Source organism: Mobula birostris, chromosome 22 (assembly GCF_030028105.1).
Source record: "Mobula birostris isolate sMobBir1 chromosome 22, sMobBir1.hap1, whole genome shotgun sequence".
Classification (NCBI taxonomy): domain Eukaryota; kingdom Metazoa; phylum Chordata; class Chondrichthyes; order Myliobatiformes; family Myliobatidae; genus Mobula; species Mobula birostris.
The window spans coordinates 5661096-5681739 of NC_092391.1; positions in this window are offsets into that span (position 1 = coordinate 5661096).

Sequence of the window (20644 nt, forward strand, 5' to 3'; positions counted from 1 at the left end):
CAGTCCCTTACCCAGTCCCCAGGTCAGTCATCATCAGTCCGAACTTCCCGGTCTGCTGCCAGGATCTGACCCACCATCACACTCCAATGGCCAAAGCACAGCAGGTAGTTCAGATTTAGATTCAGGTTCAGGTTCAGATTCAAAGTCCAAAGTACATTTATTATCAAAGTATGTATACTTTATTCAGCCTTGAGATTCACCTCCTGACAGGCAGCCACAAAACAAAGAAACCCAACAGAACCCATTAAAAAATGAGGACCGTCAAACACCTAACGTGCAGAGGGAGAACAAAACAAATCGTGCAACCAGTGGAAGTAAGCAAACAGCATTCAGAACAAAAGTGAATCCACAGACATCAAAGCAACCCATACAAACTGCTGGAGGAACTCAGCAGGCCAGGCAGCATCTCTGGAAAAGGGTTTTGGCCAGAAACATCGACTGTACTTTTTTCCACAGGTGCCGCCTGGCCTGCTGAGTTCCTCCAGCAGTTTGTGTGTGTTGCTCAGATTTCCAGCATCTGCAGATTTTCTCTTGTTTGTCCATAGACATCAAGCCCAGAGCAGCGAGCAGGCCACAGCCTCAGCCTCAGTTCAACACAGAGCAGAGCAGCAAGCAGAACCGGCCTGACCTTCACCTCTTGTTCTGACACCCTGCCTTTTCAACTCATCCTGTTCCTCACATTAGGACCTGGGCCTCGTCACATCCGTACACTCTGCGCCTGGACCCTCCTGCCATGTTCTGGCCCGTACCCAACCTTTCCAAGTCAGCCTGGTGCTTAGGTCGATCAAACCTCACTCTCGGTTTAGGTAGACGGGCCTCGGATCTTCCTCTCCTCCGCTCCAACTGTGCTCCACTCCACTCTGCTGGATTTTGCCTCACACCCGTACACTTCGACCCTCGACCCAGCCTCGCCTTCACTTGCCTCTCCATTGCCCGTGGTAATCGTTTACCATAAATTTTATAAGAAAAAGTGTTATTAATAAAGTACTTAGTTGTATTGTTTGTTTAGTTTGCTGCCAGTAAGTCGTTGCTGAGCTTCACCAGTTCCATCTTAAAACAACGACCCAATTCAAATTCATTCATCTCATGTACTGCAAAACATCAATGAAATTTGTCGTTTGTTTCAAGAATTAACATACCCAAGGACGTGCTGGGGGCAGTCAGCAAGTGCCATCCACATTCTGGTCCCAAGAAGGCATGCCCACATTGTTCAGCAGAACAAAGATAACAGCATCGAAACAAACCCCTTTCCATCATGCCACCCCCTCGCACACGCAGACAGGCCTCCAAGCCCAGGAGAGGCCACCGCCAGGCTCCAGCCCTTCCCCTGGACTCTCAGACATTGGGCCTCCAACCTGCAGTCTCTGGCCTGGACTCACTCCCCATCTCCGGACTTGCCCGGGATGTAGACTTTAACCTTTGGCTTTGCCTTTCAGACTTCCCCGACCTCTGATCACAGCCTTTGATCCTAGAACTCACCAATCATGGGCTTGACTTCACTCAGAGTGCCTTGTGTGCCGGGCTCTGGGAACTCTTCTCGGGGTGGTGTAACAGATGTATTGAGTTATTGGACCTGGATGAACAATTTAGAGAAATAAAATCAAATCCCATTCGAGACATTGGGAACTTAAACATCATTAACTAAATTAATCTGGAATGGTGTTATACATAGCGGTTAGTGTAACGTTATTACAGCACCTGCTGTCTGTAAGGAGTTTGTATTTTCTCGCCATGACAGTATGGGTTTCGCCTGGGTGCTCTGCTTTCCTCCCAAAGACACACAGCTCAGTAGGTTGATTAGCCGCATGGATGTCATTGGGTGGTGTGGACTCATTGGGCCATGCTCCCTTCTCACCACCACCATCTGACAGGAGGTACAGAAGCCTTAGGTCCCCCACCACCAGGTTCAGAAACAGTTATTACCCCTCAGCCATCAGGCTCCTGAACTGGCGTGGATAACCTCACTAACCGCAACTCTAGCCCAATTCAACAACCTACAGACTCATTGTCAAAGACTCTTTACAACTCTCGTTCTCTATTATTTGTATTTGCAATTTGTCTTTATTTGTATATTGGTTGTTTGTCACTCTTCACCTGTTTATGTACCATGGTCAAAGTCACTTAAATCACATCTCTTCCCCATTCTGATGTTTGGGGTCTGTACAACAACTGAACCTCTTGACCATATCTGTATTATTTTATCTATTGAGTTGCTGCCACATGATTGGCTGAGTAGATATTTGTATTAATGAGCAGGCATACCTAATAAAGTGGCCACTGAGGGTACTTCTCCGTTAGTGCTGCAGCCAGTCAGATGTTTATTTATCTGCCTGGAGATAGGTGAGTGTTGGAAAGTGAGGGTTTGACACGTGGGTTTAGTGATTGATTTATGAGACAGGATTAATCACTCTTTACCACAGGTCTGGTGCTGTGAGCGGGGGAGAACTCTGCTCTACAGAGCAAGGCATACCCAGGCATTTAATTTGGAGAGCGAGATGGAACTCAGCAAAGAGCAATAAAAAACGCCATTAATTTTTAGATTAAAACCTCCACTTACTTCCTGCTGTGTCTTTACAGTTCACACTGCTGGCTTCACTTTCTTGTGACAAGTGGAACGGGATTGATAAAAGCCTAGCTGTGGGGTCAGATTGGAACTACCTGTGTCTGAATGCTAAACAGGAGTTGGCTAAATTAAAACATGTCCATTTCTCGTCTTTACAGATCTGAGCCCAACATCCACTGAGTCCTTGAAACTGTTGACATTTTGTATATAGTGCAGTAAGGGAGGTCGGGTGGAGTGGGATGGGATTGTCAAGTAGCTGGGGGCAAGAATTGACCACACTGCTCAGTAAGGACTTTTCTTACAGTTTGCAAATACAAAGAACAAGGCAAATAAGGCAAGGAGAGAGGGAGGGAGGAGAGAAAGAGAGAGAGAGAAAAAAGACTGCTAACCGATTTACAACGCAAGTGCCATGTTGGATACTTTGGAACAAAATCTTTATGCAGTGAGTTAAGAGACATTAAGACTGTTAATATAGACATCAAATGATATGGTCCTAATGCAAGCAAATGGGGAGAGCAGGAAGGTATGGACAGAAAGGGCCTGTGCCTTGTTCTACTGTAGGTCTATAACTCTGTCAGTCAAAGGTGAGCCAAGATCTTGTTGAAAGGCTGGAGGGTTGAACTCTGTTCCTGCTCCTCGTCTCACAGTAAGTAGTCCACATGATGCACTGATAACTCTGCCAGGGCATTAACACTACACCCACCACAACATGAAAACAGTGGAGCCGAGTAAAAGTCTTCACAATTTATTTCTAACATTTCCTATCTAATATTTACCAATACAAAGGATGATACCTAAAAATAGAATTAAAACAGTCACATTAAAACAAAGGGTTTAAAAGGTTTAAAAAGCTAGAAGTGAAGAGCACACCTAAGATAGTTTCTGATCTCCATGTGACAATGTGTAGTCCCATCCCTCTGTTACCAATATTTATTTTTATTAGTTTTTTTAATTTAGAGATACAGTGTGGAATTCAGGCCCGACATTAATCTACTAACCAGCATGTCTTTGGACTATGGGAGGAAACGGGAGTACCTGGAGGAAAGCCACACAGTTCACGGGGAAAGCGTACAAACTCCATGCAGACAGCACCGGAATTGAACTCTGACATCCAGACGCCTGAGCTGTAATCGCCTTGCGCTAACTGCTTTGTTACTGTGCTGCCAGTGAAAGGTATATTACACCGAAATGAGAGGGGGAGAATGTCATAGGTTAGTGGTTGTCCATTGTGTCCGACAATTACAGGAACCTGTGCAGGAGAGCTTTTAATGTTGAAAACCCTTTGCACTAGGGCAGTTCCACCCTCTTGACCTCAGAGGTCCGGGTCCAGTGGTACGAACAAACATCACAAGCTGGGGTCGTCCTTGGCTGCAGTGGATGACCATGATGTCTTCTGTGCCCTTTCATGCCCTTGGCTCTCCACAGGGTGTTGCAGATCCAGCTTCCTGGCTGTTGGATCTCACTGGAGATCTCATCCACCCAGTCTGCTGAGCTGACTTCACATGCTGGGACATGAAGTCCCTATCTCACCGGGGAATGAGGCTCGTTGGCTGCCCCTCACCCCCCCGTTGAAGCGGTGTACCAGGGTGTGGTCACTTGTCGCAGGCAAACAGTTACTTTATACTCTATACTTTATTGTCGCCAAACAATTGGTACTAGAATGTACAATCATCACAGCGATATTTGATTCTGCGCTTCACACTTGGAGCCACAGGCGAGAGCTAAGTGTCCAGTGGGGACCAAAGTGAGTGAGCTACCCCAGAATGGACATCACAAGCCCCTTCACCAGAGGTGCTACCCCTCCCTGGACACCCCACACACCCCAATTATAGATTATTATTTAAATAAAGGAGTTACTTTCATCCAATTTCAATGCTTGTTTTTATAAAATAAAATTGTATGGTGGCTCATGTGACCGTCTTTAAATATACATAGCGTTGAGACTGCGCCAATGGACTGATCTTTCTGAACAAGTATAGGCACCAATGTGGTGTAGCAGTTAGCACCACACTATTACAGCTCAGGTCAGAGTCCAGAGTTCAAATCCGCCACTGCCTGTAAGGAGTTTGTAGGTTCTCTCCATGACCGCGATGGTTTCCTTTGGGTGCTCCCGTTTCATCCCACACTCCAAAGATGTACCGGTTAGTAGGCTAGTTGGTCATTGTAAATTGTCCTGTGATTAGGCTAGGGTTAAATCGGAGGCGGGGGGGGATGTTGCTGGATGGGTTGGCTCGGTAGGTCAGAAGGATCTGTTCCACACTGTATCAGTAAATAAAATAAAGTCTGATTTGTATCAGGGAAATGAGGCAGGACAAGAGGATAAGTATCAGTGATTGAGCACTTAGGAAACCGTGACTATTGCGTCAAGAGGGTTAGAACAGCTGTGAAACAGGATTTTAATTTAAGGCATCCGTTAGTCTTGTGAGACCATGGATCTGTGCCCGGAAAGTCTTCACTCTCCAGGGCGCAGGCCTGGGCAAGGTTGTATGGAAGACCAGCAGTTGCCCATGCTGCAAGTCTCCCCTCTCCACGACACCAATGTTGTCCAAGGAAAGGGCATTAGGACCCATACAGCTTGGCACCAGTGTCATCGCAGAGCAATGTGTGATTAAGTGCCTTGCTCAAGGGCACAACACGCTGCCTCAGCCAAGGTTTGAACTCACGACCTTCAGGTCACTAGTCCAATGCCTTAACCACTTGGCCACGTGCTCACAGAATTTTTTAAAATAGGATTTAGGACATTCCAAAGTAAAAGTAGTCCACAGGTAAAGGACAATCTCTATGGATTGAAAACAAATCTATGACATGGAGTATTGTGTTCAGTTTTCATCACCTCATTACTGGAAGGATGTGGAAGCTTTAGAGAGGGTGCAGAGAAGATTTACCAGGATGCTGCCTGGATTAGAGAGCATGTCTTTTGAGGAACAAACACAAAATGCTGGAGGAACTCTAAACAATGTTTTGGGATGAGATCCTTCTTTAGGATTTATGAGGAAGAATCCCAGCCCGAAACATCGACCTTTACTCCCCTCCATCGATGCTGTCTGACCTGCTGAGTTCCTCCAGCATTTTGTGTGTATTGCTCTGGATTTCCAGCATCTTCAGAATCTCACGTGTTTATGTCTTATGAGGATAGATTTAAGTGAGATAGGGGCTTTTCTTTTTTCGAGTGAAGGAATGTGAGAGCTGACTTGACAGAGGTGTACAAGTTGATAAGAAGCATAGACCGAGTAGACAGCTGGAGACTTTTACCGAGGGTGGAAATGGCTAAAGTGGGGTGGGGATGGGAGCATAATTTTAGGGTGTCTCTGGTAGTGGTATTCCGAATTTCCTGTCCGCAGAGTTTCCTCTTTGTCACTCTTGCACAGGGGTTTCCAACTGGAGGTCCATGGACCCCTCAGTTAATGGTAGGAGACCATGGCATAAAAAAAGTTTGGGAACTGTTTCTCTGGCAGAAACACATCAGATCTGCTTTCGAACGAGCAGTCTGACAATGCCCCAGCACCGCAGAATGTCTGTTTTATGTTCCTGCCAAACTCCGATAACCCTGTAACCACACCGCTCGGCTTTGAAGGTTTACTGATGGTGTTTGAGTGGAAAGCAGGAGATGTGAGCTGCATTAGAGTGCCTCAATTATTAATCACACTCGAAAACAAAACTGATGCACCCTGCTGTTAGGGGCTGGGTTCCACTGGGACTTTCTGATCAAAGGGTGGACTGCTGTATTTATTAAACCTGTGGGCTGTGCTTTTGTTTTCAGCATTTTGGGTCTGGAGCTATCTATTGTAGAAACATCCCCCCTGACTGTGAACTCTCTCTAGGTTGTTAGATAAACCAGGCAAAATATCCTCCAGCCTAATCGAGGAACCAAATGGGCTTCAACAACAGAGCTCGCTGTTCCTCAGATAAACCAGGCAAAATATCCTCCAGTCTAATCGAGGCACCAAACAGGCTTCGACAACAAAGCTCACTGTTCCTCAGAGTCTAACAGAACCTTTCCTCGTAAGTTTGGAAACGTTAACCTTTTGCCCCCTTCCCTGACCATTTGATTTAACCTTCAATCAACGATTTAGACCACCTACAGCTCATATTTACATGATCAGAAAAGCTCACCAACGCCTTTACTTTCTGAGGAGGCTGAAGAGAACTGGACTGGGCACATCTATACTCACTTCTTTCCACCAATGCACAGTAGAGAGCGTCCTAACAAGGTCCATCTTCACACGGTTGGGAAACTGCACTGCAGCGGGCAGGAATGCTCTACAAAGAGTAGTCGAAACTACCCAACACATCATCGCACCAGCCTACCTGCCAGATACAGGTATATATGGAGAGGTGGCAGAATAGGGCCAGTAACATCATGAAGGATCCCACCCACCCTGCTCAGGGACTGTTTGTCCCACTCCCATCAGGGAGGAGGCTACATAACATCCACGCTCGGATCACAACGGTCAAAAACGATTACTTTCCCCAAGCTGTAAGACTGTTCAACACCTCCACCCACTTAAATACCCCTCCGACACGACATCATTTCCTGTCAGTCACTTTAGGTACAGACACTCCTGTGCCTAGCATCACTTTATGGACATACAATCAATGCATATACACGAGGAAATCTGCAAATGCTGGAATTTCAAGCAACACACATCAAAGTTGCTGGTGAACGCAGCAGGCCGGGCAGCATCTCTAGGAAGAGGTACAGTTGACATTTCGGTGTTTCAGGTTCAGTCCTGACGAAGGATCTCGGCCCGAAACATTGACTGTACCTCTTCCTAGAGATGCTGCCTGGCCTGCTGCATTCACCAGCAACTTTTAAATGCATATACACTATCTTTTATACTTATACTTATTGTGTCATGTTTATTATGGTTCCATTTTGGTATCAGAGAATATATACAGTATACAACCTGAACTTCTTTCTCTTCACAGACATCCATTAAAACAGAAGAAAACCCCAAAGAATGAATGACAGGAAAACATTAGAACCCCACCCCCTCTCCCCCTCCCTCCCCCTCCCCTAACCCACCCATTCAGCTTTACCTTGTTGTGTGTTTGTGCTGCCTCAGATCCGGAGTGACAATTACTTCATTTTCTTTACACTTCAGTACTAGAAGTGACATTAGACAATGTTGAGTCTTGAATCTTCGGCAGGAAATCTACGGGAGGGTATTGAGGCAGCGTGGATCAGACACCAAGGCTGCTGACTGGCAGTCGAACCGGTGCCTCTGAGGAACCGAGCAGCGAGGGAAGAGGGTGACCTGATGATCCCAGGTTGACTGTGTATGGCTGGCTCAGTGAGCCCTCCTGCTGTGTCAGCTTGTCTGGTGCTCATGTTTTTTTATTTAAACTTGTTCTTGTTTTATTTAGAGATACTGTCTGGAACAGGCCCCCCCAGCTCACTAAGCTGCGCCACCCAGCAGCCCACCGATCTAACCGGACCCCAAGGGGGCATTTACAATGACTAATTAACCTCCTAACTGCTCCCTCTTTGGACTGTGGGAGGAAACCCACACGCTCACACGAGGACGTACGAACTTCTTTCAGAGGACACCAGAACTGAACTCCAATTTCCGACACCCCAGGCTGTAACAGCGTCATGCCAACTGCTACGCTACTGTGCTAATCCTGCACTTAAATGATCTTCTATCAATTTCCCTAATGGCTCAGGGACAGGGATGAGGGGAGTTAGAGGATGGAGGTTAGAGGTAGTGGCCCCTAGCTTGGCATGTCCAGAAATTAGAGGCCTGATGTCTGCGACTCTGGACCACGGACTGGAGGTTAGAGGCCCAGAGGTAGTTTATCCTAATTCTGCTCTTGTGCCTTCTAAATGCAGTGGAATATGAATACACTTGGTGGCCACTTTATTAGGTACACCTGCCCGTTAATGCAAATATCTAATCATGTGGCAGTAACTCAACGCATAAAAGCATGCAGACATGCTCAAGAAGGTTTGACTGTTGTTCAGACTAGGGTAACATGTCCAAACAACTGGCGTCCTGTCACATTCACCTCAATAATAAGCAAATGCTTTGAGAGGCTGGTCAAAGACCACATCTGCAGCATGCTATCACCCTCACTGGACCCCCTACAATTCACCTACCGACATAACCAATTGACAGATGACGCAATAGCCACAGCTCTACACACCGTCCTTACACATCTGGAGAAGAAGGATGCTTATGTGAAAATGCTGTTTTTGGACTACAGTTCAGCATTCAACACCATAATTCCCTCCAGATTTGACAAGGAGCTCACAGATTTCGGCCTTCATCCTGCCTTGTGTAGCTGGATCCTGGACTTCCTGTCAGATCGCTGTCAGTGGGCTCCCTCACCTCTGTCCCCCTGCCCCTCAATACAGGAGCCCCTCAGGGCTGTGTACTAAGTCCCCTCCTTTACTCTCTGTATACCCATGACTGTGTCACCACCCGCAGCTCCAATCTGCTAATTAAATTTGCTGATGACACTACACTGATTGGCCTAATCTCAAATAATAATGAGGCAGCCTACAGAGAAGACGTCACCGCCCTGACACAGTGGTGTCAAGAAAACAACCACTCCCTTAATATTGCAAAAACAAAGGAGCTGGTTGTGGATTACAGGAGGAATGGAGACAGGCTAACCCCTATTGACATCAATGGATCTGGAGTTGAGAGGATGAACAGCTTTAAATTCCTCAGCAAACACTTCACTGAGGATCTCACGTGGTCTGTACATACGGGCTGTGTGGTGAAAAAGGCACACAGCGCCTCTTTCACCTCAGACAGTTGAAGAAGTTTGGTATGGGCCACCAAATCCTACGAACTTTCTACAGGGGCACAATTGAGAGCATCCTGACTGACTGCATCACTGTCTGGTATGGGAACTGTATCTCCCCTAATCGCAGGATTCTGCAGAGAGTGGTTTGGACAGCCCAACACATGTGTAGATGTGAACTTCCCATGACTCAGGACACTTACAAAGATAGGTGTGAGAGAAGTGCCTGAAGGATCATTGGGGACCTGAATCACCCCAACCACAATCTATTCCAGCTACTACCATCCGGAAAACGGTACTGCAGCATGAAAACCAGGACCAACAAGCTCTGGGACAGCTTCTACCACCAGGCTATCAGACTGATTAATTCATCCTGACACAATTGTATCTCTAGGTTATATTGACTGTTCTGTTGACTCTTACTCTTTGTGTATATGAAGGATGTAAGAAATAAAGTTAATTTAATCAAAATTCAATCAAGTATCAGAATGGGGAAGAAATGTATTCTAAGTGACTTTGGCTGTGGAATGATTGTTGGTGCCAGACAGGGTGGTTTGTGTATCTCAGAAACTGCTGATTGCCTAGGATTTTCACACACAGAAGAAAATCTCTAGAGATGACAGAAAATAGCATGAGGAACAAAAAACACCCAGTGAGTGACAGTTCTGTGAGCGAAAACGCCTTGTTAATGAGAGAGGTCAGAAGAGAACAGTCGTGGCCAGACTGTTCAAGCTGACAGGAAGGTATACAGTAACTCAAATAGCCATGCATTATAACGGTGGTGTGCGAAGAGCATCTCTGAGCACACAACACATCGAACCTTGAAGTGGATGAGCTAGGGCAGCCGGCAGAAGACCATGAACATACAGAAATAACTTAGTGGCCAATGAGTGCGTATGTCAATATTTTGTTACTCAGCCTGCCTTCTTTAAAAAAGTATTACCAGAATGCAAATGATTAATGTGTGGAATTGTGCCCTTTAACTAAGAAAAGCTGTGCTGGCATTGGAGAGGGTCCAGAGGAGGTTCATGAGAATGATCCTGGCAATGAAAGGATTAAGGTAGGAGGATTGTTAGACGTCTCTGGGACTGTACGCACTGGAGTTTAGAAGAATTGTGGTGGTGGTGGGGGAGGGGGGAAGGATCTCATTGAAACTGACTGAAAATTGAAAGGCCTAGATAGAGTGGATGTGGAGAGGATGTTTCCTATAGTGGGGGAGTCTAGGATTCAGAGGACACAGTCACAGAATAGAAGAACATTCCTTTAGAACCCAGATTGTAAGGAACTTCTTTAGCCAGAGGATAGTGAATCTTTGGAATTCACTGGCATGGATGGCTGTGGAGGCCAAGTTATTAGGTGTATTTGAAGCAGAGATTGATAGGCTCTTGATTAGTCAGGGTGTTAAAAGGAGAATGGGCTTGAGAGGGATAATAAATGAGCCTTGATGGAATGGCAGAGCAGACTTGACGGGGCGAAAGGCCTAATTCTGCTCTGCCTGATGGTATCACAAAACAGCGCAGTGCCACGTTATGTATCAACAGAGTGAATGAAAGCTGTGGCCAAGTCTGACTAAACCTAATAAAGTCCACTTCCCTAACGGAATAACAGAGGAAAGGACATTACTGAACAAAACAGTAAGATCACAAATAACAATTCTATCCTCTGACAACAGAAAGGGACAGGACAAAATGTTATACATAAAAATAACTCAAACTTCTCAAGCAGCAACTGAAACAATTGTTAGTGCTGACTGTCAGAACAAAAAGTGTCTGTGTAAAGATAACTAAATGTGTTATAGCCCCAGCCCACGGCAGAACAAACCAACTGGCAGCCGGACAGAATTTGTTTTGGAATCGGTTTATTATTGTCACGCGTACGGAGAGACAGTGGAAGGCTTGTCTTGCACAGTGTTCATGCAGATCAAATCATTACACAGTGCATTGAGGTAGAACAAAGTAAAACGATAACAATACAGAATAAAATGTAACAGCTACAGAGAGCATAGGCTTACGAAGTGTATGTGTACAGCTTTACGGACTGTAGGCGTACAGAGAAAGAGAGGTTGATAGATAGTCAGGGCAGGAAGGGTTGTGGGGAGAAGGCAGGAGATCGTGGCTGAGAGGGAAAATGGATCAGCCATGATAAAATGGGGCAGCAGACTCAATGGGCCGCATGGCCTAAATCTGCTCCTATCTCTTATGGTCTAATTTAAGGTGAACCTGAGGAGGAACTTCTTAATCAGAGGGTGGTGAGAGTTTGGATCGAGCAGCCAGTGGAAGTGGCGGATGTGGATTCAATTTCAACACTTAAGAGAAGTTTTTAGAAGTACATGAATGAGAGGGGTATGGACAGGTGTGGGTTAATGGAACTAGGCAGATTAACAATTTGCCATGGACTAGATGGGCTGAAGAGCCTGCTTCTGTGCTGTAGCAGTCTGTGACTCTAGTTTCCATTATTTTAGATATTACTCACATCCACATTTCACTGGGGTCAGTCTGCATTCCCAGTGTGATTTGTTTCTGACTGTCTATGCTTGTTAAATTGATTGGCTACGGTGGGTTAGCACCTAATTCTGCTCCTATATCTTATGGTAAAGTGCAGTGCAGGTAAACAATAAGGTGAAAGATCATAATGAGGTTGATTGTGCAGTCAAAAGTCATAGGAAGTCATTCCTGCCTGTGGCCATCAAACTTTACAACTCCTCCCTTGGAGGGTCAGACACCCTGATCCAATAGGCTGGTCCTGGACTTATTTCATAATTTACTGGCATAATTTACATATTACTATTTAACTATTTATGGTTCTATTACTATTTATTATTTATGGTGCAACTGTAACGAAAACCAATTTCCCCCGGGATCAATAAAGTGTGACTGTGACTATTTAATAGACTCATAACAGTGGGGCAGAGGCTGCCCTTGAACCTGGTGGCACATGCTTTTGGGCTTTTATATCTTCTGCCCGGTGGGTGGGGTCTTTGATTACGCTGGCTGCTTTACTGGAAATCCGTATTTTTAAATATTCACTTATTGGATATTGTGGGGCAAAAGCCCTGTTGCAAAGCTGGACTGTTCTGTGTTCTATACAAATCTTAATCCTTACGTTATTTTAGATGTTTGCTCAACGGTCCTGAACTGAATTCATTACTGTCCTGTTTGGTGTAGCGTCCTCTCACACTGCGCAAAAGCTACAGCGAACTGTCAGGTCAGCAGGAATGTCGCCGGCTGCGGTTTGCCGTCTCTGCTGGAGTTGAATGTGTCCACGACAAAGAATCAGGCAGGACAGATCATTGCGGACGCTACCCACCCAGAAAAACTGCCTTTTCCCAAAGCTCCCTTCTAGAAACCACTATAGGGCTATCAAACAAAAACTTCACACCATCTTCCCCCAGGCAGTTAATCTGATCAACCATTCTAGTCAGCCTCCATTTACCCCCCCCCCCCACAATCTACTACCCCTTCACTACAACACTGTAAACATTTTAAACCACTTTTCACATTGTAAATGCATGCTGTCGTTATGCATATTTTATTCCATATCCGTACTTTAACCTCTAATTTTATGTTGTATACAATTCTTTATTCTTTTGGATTGTTGAACATTGATGGTTGTTCGTTGCTTGCCGCACCCAGGTCAACACACCACGGCAAACTTCTAATCAACGTAAGCGTATATGGTGAGTAAAGTTGACCCTTGATCTTCGATCTGTTTCAGTGATGGTGATTGAGGGTGAAGTATCAAGCAGGACATGAGGAGACCCCTCTGCTCGCCAGTTTAACATCAAATCCAAAAAAACCCTCACAAAGATCTATGTTAATCCATCACTGGAGGGGAAGGGTGCACAGGAGTGTTCAAACCTCCAAAATGGGACTTGAACTCTCAGTCTCCGAGAGGCTGACTCATCCGATAAACAGCTTAAAAGGTACAATTAGTCAGGGTACAAAACTACTCAAATTTACGCTGATTACTCGAATTGATTTACTAATTGCCAGTTTACACCCTGAGAATGGGGGATGAAAAGACAAGTTAGTATATTGATATCCCCCTGAGAGAGAGCAACTGAGAGACATCAGTCTGTATGCAACAGACCCTGCTTCAAGGTACAACTCATCTGGGTACAAAACTAAACACAAGAGATTCTGCAGATGCTGGAAATCCAGAGCAGCATACACAAATGCTGGAGGAACTCCGCAGATCTGGCAGCATCCATGGAGGGGAATAAAAAATTGATGTTTCAGGACTGGAAAGGGAGGGGGAAGAAGCTAGAATAGTAAGGTGGGGGGAATAATTGGCAAGTTTACAGCATGATGAATTCAAGTGTTTTGCAATGTTATTGGGACCATCTATTAATACAACCTCAGAGAAATTTCCTCTACATTAACCTCACTTCCTTTGTGTGGGCGAATTGATAACAAAAGTGCTTGTGATCTGATTATGTTCTTTTTGAAAGGATCTTTATTCAAAAGTGTTGACGTTGATGCTTCACTTCACAGATTTCACATTCCTTTGGGGTGAGATAAATGTTTCTTCCTATGGGGAGGAGGTTGGTGGACCAGAATTTTCTCGTTAGTGTCATTGGGATGAGGCTGTAGAAACCAGCTCTTCACTTTGCCTTTGACCTAGCAACACACACAAAAAATGTGGGTGAACGCAGCAGGCCAGGCAGCATCTCTAGGAAGAGGTACAGTCAATGTTTCGGGCCGAGACCCTTCGTCAGGACGAACTGAAAGAAGAGTTAGTAAGAGATTAGAAAGTGGGAGGGGGAGGGGGAGATCTGAAATGATAGGAGAAGACAGGAGTGGGAGGGATGGAGCCAAGAGCTGGACAGGTGATTGGCAAATGGGGTATGAGGCTGGAGAAGAGACAGCATCATGGGATGGGAAGCCTAGGGAGAAAGAAGGGGGGGGAAGCCCAGAGGATGGGCAAGGAGTTATAGTGAGAGGGACAGAGGGAGAAAAAAGAGAGAAAAAAGGGGGGTGGGTAATAAATAAATAAATAAATAAATAAATAAGGGATGGGGTATGAAGAGGAGGTGGGGCATTAACGGAAGTTAGAGAAGTCAATGTTCATGCCATCAGGTTGGAGGCTGCCCAGACGGAATATAAGGTGTTGTTCCTCCAATTTTTTTTCAACGATTTTAAGTTCCCTGGCCCCCACCGCTTTATTTTCACCATGGATGTCCAGTCCCTATATACGGCACCTCTATCCCCCACCAGGAAGGTCTCAAAGCTCTCCACTTCTTTTTGGATTCCAGACCTAACCAGTTCCCCTCTACCACCACTCTCCTTCGTCTAGCGGAATTAGTCCTTACTCTTAATAATTTCTCCTTTGGCTCCTCCCACTTCCTCCAAACTAAAGGTGTAGCCATAGGCACCCTTATGGGTCCCAGCTATGCCTGCCTTTTTGTTGGCTTTGTGGAACAATCCATGTTCCAAGCCTATACTGATATCTGTCCCCCTCTTTCCCTTCGCTACATCGATGACTGCATTGGTGCTGCTTCCTGTACGCATGCTGAGCTCGTTGACTTCATTAACTTTGCCTCCAACTTTCACCCTGCCCTCAAGTTTACCTGGTCCATTTCCGACACCTCCCTCCCCTTTCTAGATCTTTCTGTCTCTATCTCTGGAGACAGCTTATCTACTGATGTCTACTACAAGCCTACAGACTCTCACAGCTACCTGGACTATTCCTCTTCCCACCCTGTCTCTTGCAAAAATGCCACCCCTTTCTCGCAATTCTCCGTCTCCGCCGCATCTGCTCTCAGGATGAGGCTTTTCATTCCAGAATGAAGGAGATGTCCTCCTTTTTTAGAGAAAGGGGCTTCCCTTCCTCACCATTAACTCTGCCCTGAAACGCATCTCCCCCATTTCACGCACAACTGCTCTCACTCCATCCTCCCGCCACCCCACTAGGAATAGGATTCCCCTTGTCTTCACCTACCACCAGCCTCTGGGTCCAACATATAATTCTCTGTAACTTCCACCACCTCCAATGGGATCCCACCACTAAGCACATCTTCCCCTTCCCCCCCTTTCTGCTTTCTGCAGGGATCGCCCCCTACGCGACTCCCTTGTCCATTCGTCCCCCCCATCCCTCCTCACCGATCTCCCTTCCGGCACTTATCCTTGTAAGCGGAACAAATGCTACACATGCCTTTATACTTCCTCCCTTACCACTATTCAGGGCCCCAGACAGTCCTTCCAGATGAGGCGACACTTCACCTGTGAGTCGGCTGGGGTGATATACTGCGTCTGGTGCTCCCAATGTGGCCTTCTATATCTTGGCGAGACCCTACACAGGCTGGGAGACCATTTCACTGAACACCTACGCTCTGTCCGCCAGAGAAAGCAGGATCTCCCAGTGGCCACACATTTTAATTCCACGTCCCATTCCCATTCTGACATGTCTATCCACAGCCTCTTCTACTGTCAAGATGAAGCCACACCCAGGTTGGAGGAACAACACCTTATATTCCGTCTGGGTAGCCTCCAACCTGATGGCATGAACATCGACTTCTCTAACTTCCGCTAATGCCCCACCTCCCCTTCGTACCCCATCCGTTATTTATTTATTATTATTTTTCCCCCATTTTTTCACTCTCTTTTTTCTCCCTCTGTCCCTCTCACTATAACTCCTTGCCCATCTTCTGGGCTCCCCCCACTTTCTTTCTCCCTAGGCTTCCCAACCCATGATCTTCTCCCTTCTCCAACCTCGTATTCCTTTTGCCAATCACCTGTCCAGCTCTTGGCTCCATCCCTCCCCCTCCTGTCTTCTCCTATCATTTTGGATCTCCCCCTCCCCCTCTCACTTTCAAATCTCTTACTATCTCTTCTTTCAGTTAGTCCTGACGAAGGGTCTCGGCCCGAAACGTCGACTGTACTTCTTCCTATAGATGCTGCCTGGCCTGCTGGGTTCCACCAGCATTTTGTGTGTGTTGCTTGAACTTCCAGCATCTGCAGATATCCTCCTGTTTGCCATTGACCTACTTTATTTTAGAGATACAACATGGTTTCTGGCCCTTCTGGTCCAAAAAGGCCCATGCCGCCTAATTGCACTCATGTGACAAATTAACCTACTAACATGTATGTCTTTGGACTGTGGGAGGAAACCAGGGCTCCCAGAGGAAACCCATGCGTTCACAAGCTCCTTACTGACCGTGACAGGAATTGAACCCAGGTTAGTGGCGCAGTACAAGTGTTACACTAACCACCACGTCAGTATACTGCCCACTGTACCACCCACAGCTACTGTGCCACCACGTGACCGTGCACCCACACTAACATACCACCCACACACATCAAAATGCGCCGCTTGCATCAACAACCAGCACAGTCCAAGGATGTGCCAGGGGCAGCCCATGTTTCCGGTGCCAATGTACCGTGCCCACAACTTACTATGCCTAACCCGTATGTCTTTGGAATGTGGGAGGAAACTGTAGCACTTGCAGGAAACCCATGTGGTCACAGGGAGAGCTTACAAAGTCGTGATAGAGAGCAGCGGGAATTGAACCCAAGTTGTTGGCACTGTAGTAACATTATGCTAGCCGTTATGCTATTGTGCCACCCTTCAAAGGCAGAATCAGCCAACCTGTTATGCCAAAGATTGCAGGACATTTCACAACTGCAGTGGTTGGAAATATAACAGGACTGAATTCATCTGATTAAACTCCCCTAATCGATGGAGGAATTCATCTGCCATGTTCTTTTGATCGACTGTAAATGAACAAAATCAGCAGAGACACCTAGTGCAGATAATGAACTGCCTTCACACAATGCTTTAGACCAGAAGTTCCCAACCATTAAGCAAGAGCTCCATTGGCCCCAGATTGAGAACCCCTGCTTTAGGCAATTATATCCTCCAAATGCACGTGACTGATGCTAGTTAGAAGCTGTTCGGCAACAGTCTCCTGCCCCAGTTAAGCAACACTGCATCCTAAATAAACAAAGGGAATCGCGGCTATTTTCTCAATTTAGTTTTTGTTCTTTAAACGTTACCCCAAATAAATGGCTGCCCGGATTAACCGATGGCCCGATTAACTGGCATCCATCATATAATTTTATCTGCTGAATTGAATGCAGAATGCAGTGTTTCAGTTACAATCAGGAGTTTACCTGTACTGGTCAGTGATAATCCAAAATGCACACAATACTGGAGGAACTCAATGGGTCTAAATGAAGGGTCAAGGCCTAAAACTATCTTCTGATAAGATGTTTAATCATAGCACTTTTGATCATAGCTGCTTCTATGGGGTCAACAAAGGGTGCTACTGTCCTTTTTAAATATATTCTTTATGAATGCAAGATCCTGCTGGACATCAAGATCTTAAAATATTACAGGTCTACCGTAGTGTATGGATCTATTTCTTTTAGAGCAATGACTCCCTTTAGTATTACGTATGGACTGGTAACTTACCTGTGTGCATTGATCTGTTGTCTACGCATGCGTATTGATAATCTCTTGCTCTCTGTTGCTGTAACATGAATACACCAGTTAAAGCCATCTCCTGTGTGCGTGCTTTTATTTAATCGACACGTAGTTGTGCAGACACAACATCTACCCAACCAGCGAGTTGGCCGAGAAACTGAAGGAGCTGGACTTGGTGCAGATTCTGTTGCTGCTTGCATCTGCTTCCGTGTGTGAAAGAGTCATACAGTCTTAAAGTAAGTGACCATCTTGGTCGCTTCTCCTGTGATCGCAAGATCCTTTTGGACATTGTTAATGTGGAATACTGCAAGTCCCATTCACTGATTTATTGGCAGACAGCAGGGAGAATGATGGGGAGCTGCGTGGCCTCAGTCATAGCGAGTACTAGGCCTCAAGCCGTGGTGTTGCCTGTTTACAGCCACCAGGAGAGAGATGCCAAATCTGGTGCTCTCCTTAGGGGGCTGTGTGGGGCAGCATCCAGACTGTAAACCCCCCACCCCCCTGGTGTATTGTGGTCAACTGCAGATTTCTACCACATTCACAGGCTCAGGATCTGGACTATTTTTTTTTGCCTGGCTGTATGTTACATGTGCTTGCTACCTCATATGTGCTATGTGTGCTTTGTGCTGTGTATGACTGTTGGTACTGTGTTTTGCTCCTTGGCCACAGAGTAACACTGTCTTGTTTGGCTGCATTCATGAATATTCATGTATGGTTGACTGACAGTTAAACTTGAATTGAAATTGAATTTATTCCCGTCCCTAGATCCTGCTGCACTTGTTGAGCTCCCCCAGGATTACCCTAAATTCAGGTAATTCAGAATCACAGTTCTTTTATGAGACAATTTGCTCCATCAATGTCTATATAAGAATTCCTCTTTCCATAGCCCTGAAAGTTTTTTTTCACCTTTTATATACTTATCCAGCTCCCTCTTCAATGTTATGGTTGAATCTGTCTCCTGGATGTCCGTGCCAGACCAGGACATGCACATAGTGGTAGTGTGATCACCTGAGTTGAGTATGATGTTCTCTTATGACATTGTCTATTGGTGGGTCCTCAGGTGGCTGTAGAGGCTGATCTGGGATCCACATAATCTGGGATGTTAGGGTGGATTCCCTTCATGGAGATTGCCTGTGCATGACTTTCTTTAACATGGGGAGGCTGTACATGGCGAGATTGTATATGGTGATATACTTTCATCATAAATTTACTTTGAACTTTGATTACAACAAAATAAAAATCTCCCGTGACCTGAGACAGAAACTGTGATTGATGGTGAAGACGCAAACACAAGGAATTCTGCAGATGCTGGAAATTCAAGCAACACACATCAAAGTTGCTGGTGAACGCAGCAGGCCAGGCAGCTTCTCTAGGAAGAGGTACAGTCGACATTTCAGGCCGAGACCCTTCGTCAGGATGTTGATGGTGAGGACATGGTCTTAGCTGAGAGAGGAAACTGCACAGTACAAAAATGAACAATCATTGATTTTCATTGCAAATGGGTCAGCTCTTTACCCTTGCTGTTTGCTGAAATCTTTTGAAAGCAATGTTAAATATCAAAGCACAATTTATACTCGGACAAGAAGGGACAAATCAAGAGAGAGTGGAGATCTCACAGAGACCAGGATAAAGTGACAAAAACATTCATGTGGAAGATTCTCCAGAATTTCCAAGCTGAATTAGGGAATTAAGGGTTATGGGGAAAAGGCAGGTAGGTGGAGATGAGTCCATGGCCAGATCAGCCATGATCTTATTGAATGGTGGGGCAGGCTCGATGGGCCAGATGGCCGACTCCTTTCTTATGTTCTAATGTTCAGACTTAGCTAACTCCCAAAGTTTGCTTCACTGCTATAGAAAGTGCTAAACCCTGACAAAAATTTTAAAATATTCTCTCAAAACGACACCTAACATAATATGATCGAGTGTCTCCAATTGGAAAGTACAAAAGAAAATGAAACAGAAATTAATATGGATTCGTTAAAAAGAATTCCTATGCGATGCAGAACAGATAAGCGTATCTGCCCTTGTTTCTCGCATCTCAAGAAATCCGCTAAAACTCTGCATTATCTGGCAGCTAACTCATGCTGGCAGCATCGGAATAGTTGTACAGTGACCTGGAATGGATTTTGAAATGGATTCTGGATTTACAATCAGCCATAGCTACTCAGAAAGACACAGCCAGTGGTGAAACCATTCCCTCAACCGACTTTCTCAGCTATCACATCAGAAAACTTGGGGGCAGTGGCTCAGTGATCCACAGCTTTTATTTAGAGGCATGAGTTCGAATGACAATCGAAGTCACGGGAGTCAGACTGCAGGTAAACAGGCTCTTCGGCCCAGCTGGTCTGTGCTAGCCAAGATTCCCACCTGAGCTTGTCCCACTTGCCTGCAGTTCCCCCTGACCACGTATCTGACCAGGTACCTTTTCAATGTTGCTTGTATGATGTTACTTCTTAAATCCATCTTTGTAATCTCACACTGCACAATGCACAGGAAGATTGCTGACTGGACTTGGCACAAAGTAATAGCAATAGCAAGTGAAGTGCAGGATATTCACAGGTTACAACAGAGTTCTGTTCCTGTATACTGTCTGAACATAGAACAGTACAGCACACTTCAGGCCATTCAGCCCATTATGTTGTGCAGATCCTTTAATCTGTTCTAAGACCAGAATCAAAATCAGGGTTATTATGTTATGAAACTTGTTGTTTTGCGGCAGCAGTACTATGTAATACATAAAAGGTATAAAATTACACTTATATATAAAAACACGCAGTGGATTCTGGTTAATCGGGGCAGCTGCTTTTGGGACAACTTTTAAAGAACAAAATCTATTTGAAAAAATAGCTGAGATTCCCTCCATTTATTTGGGACACTGTGCTGCTTAATTGGGACAGTAGACTG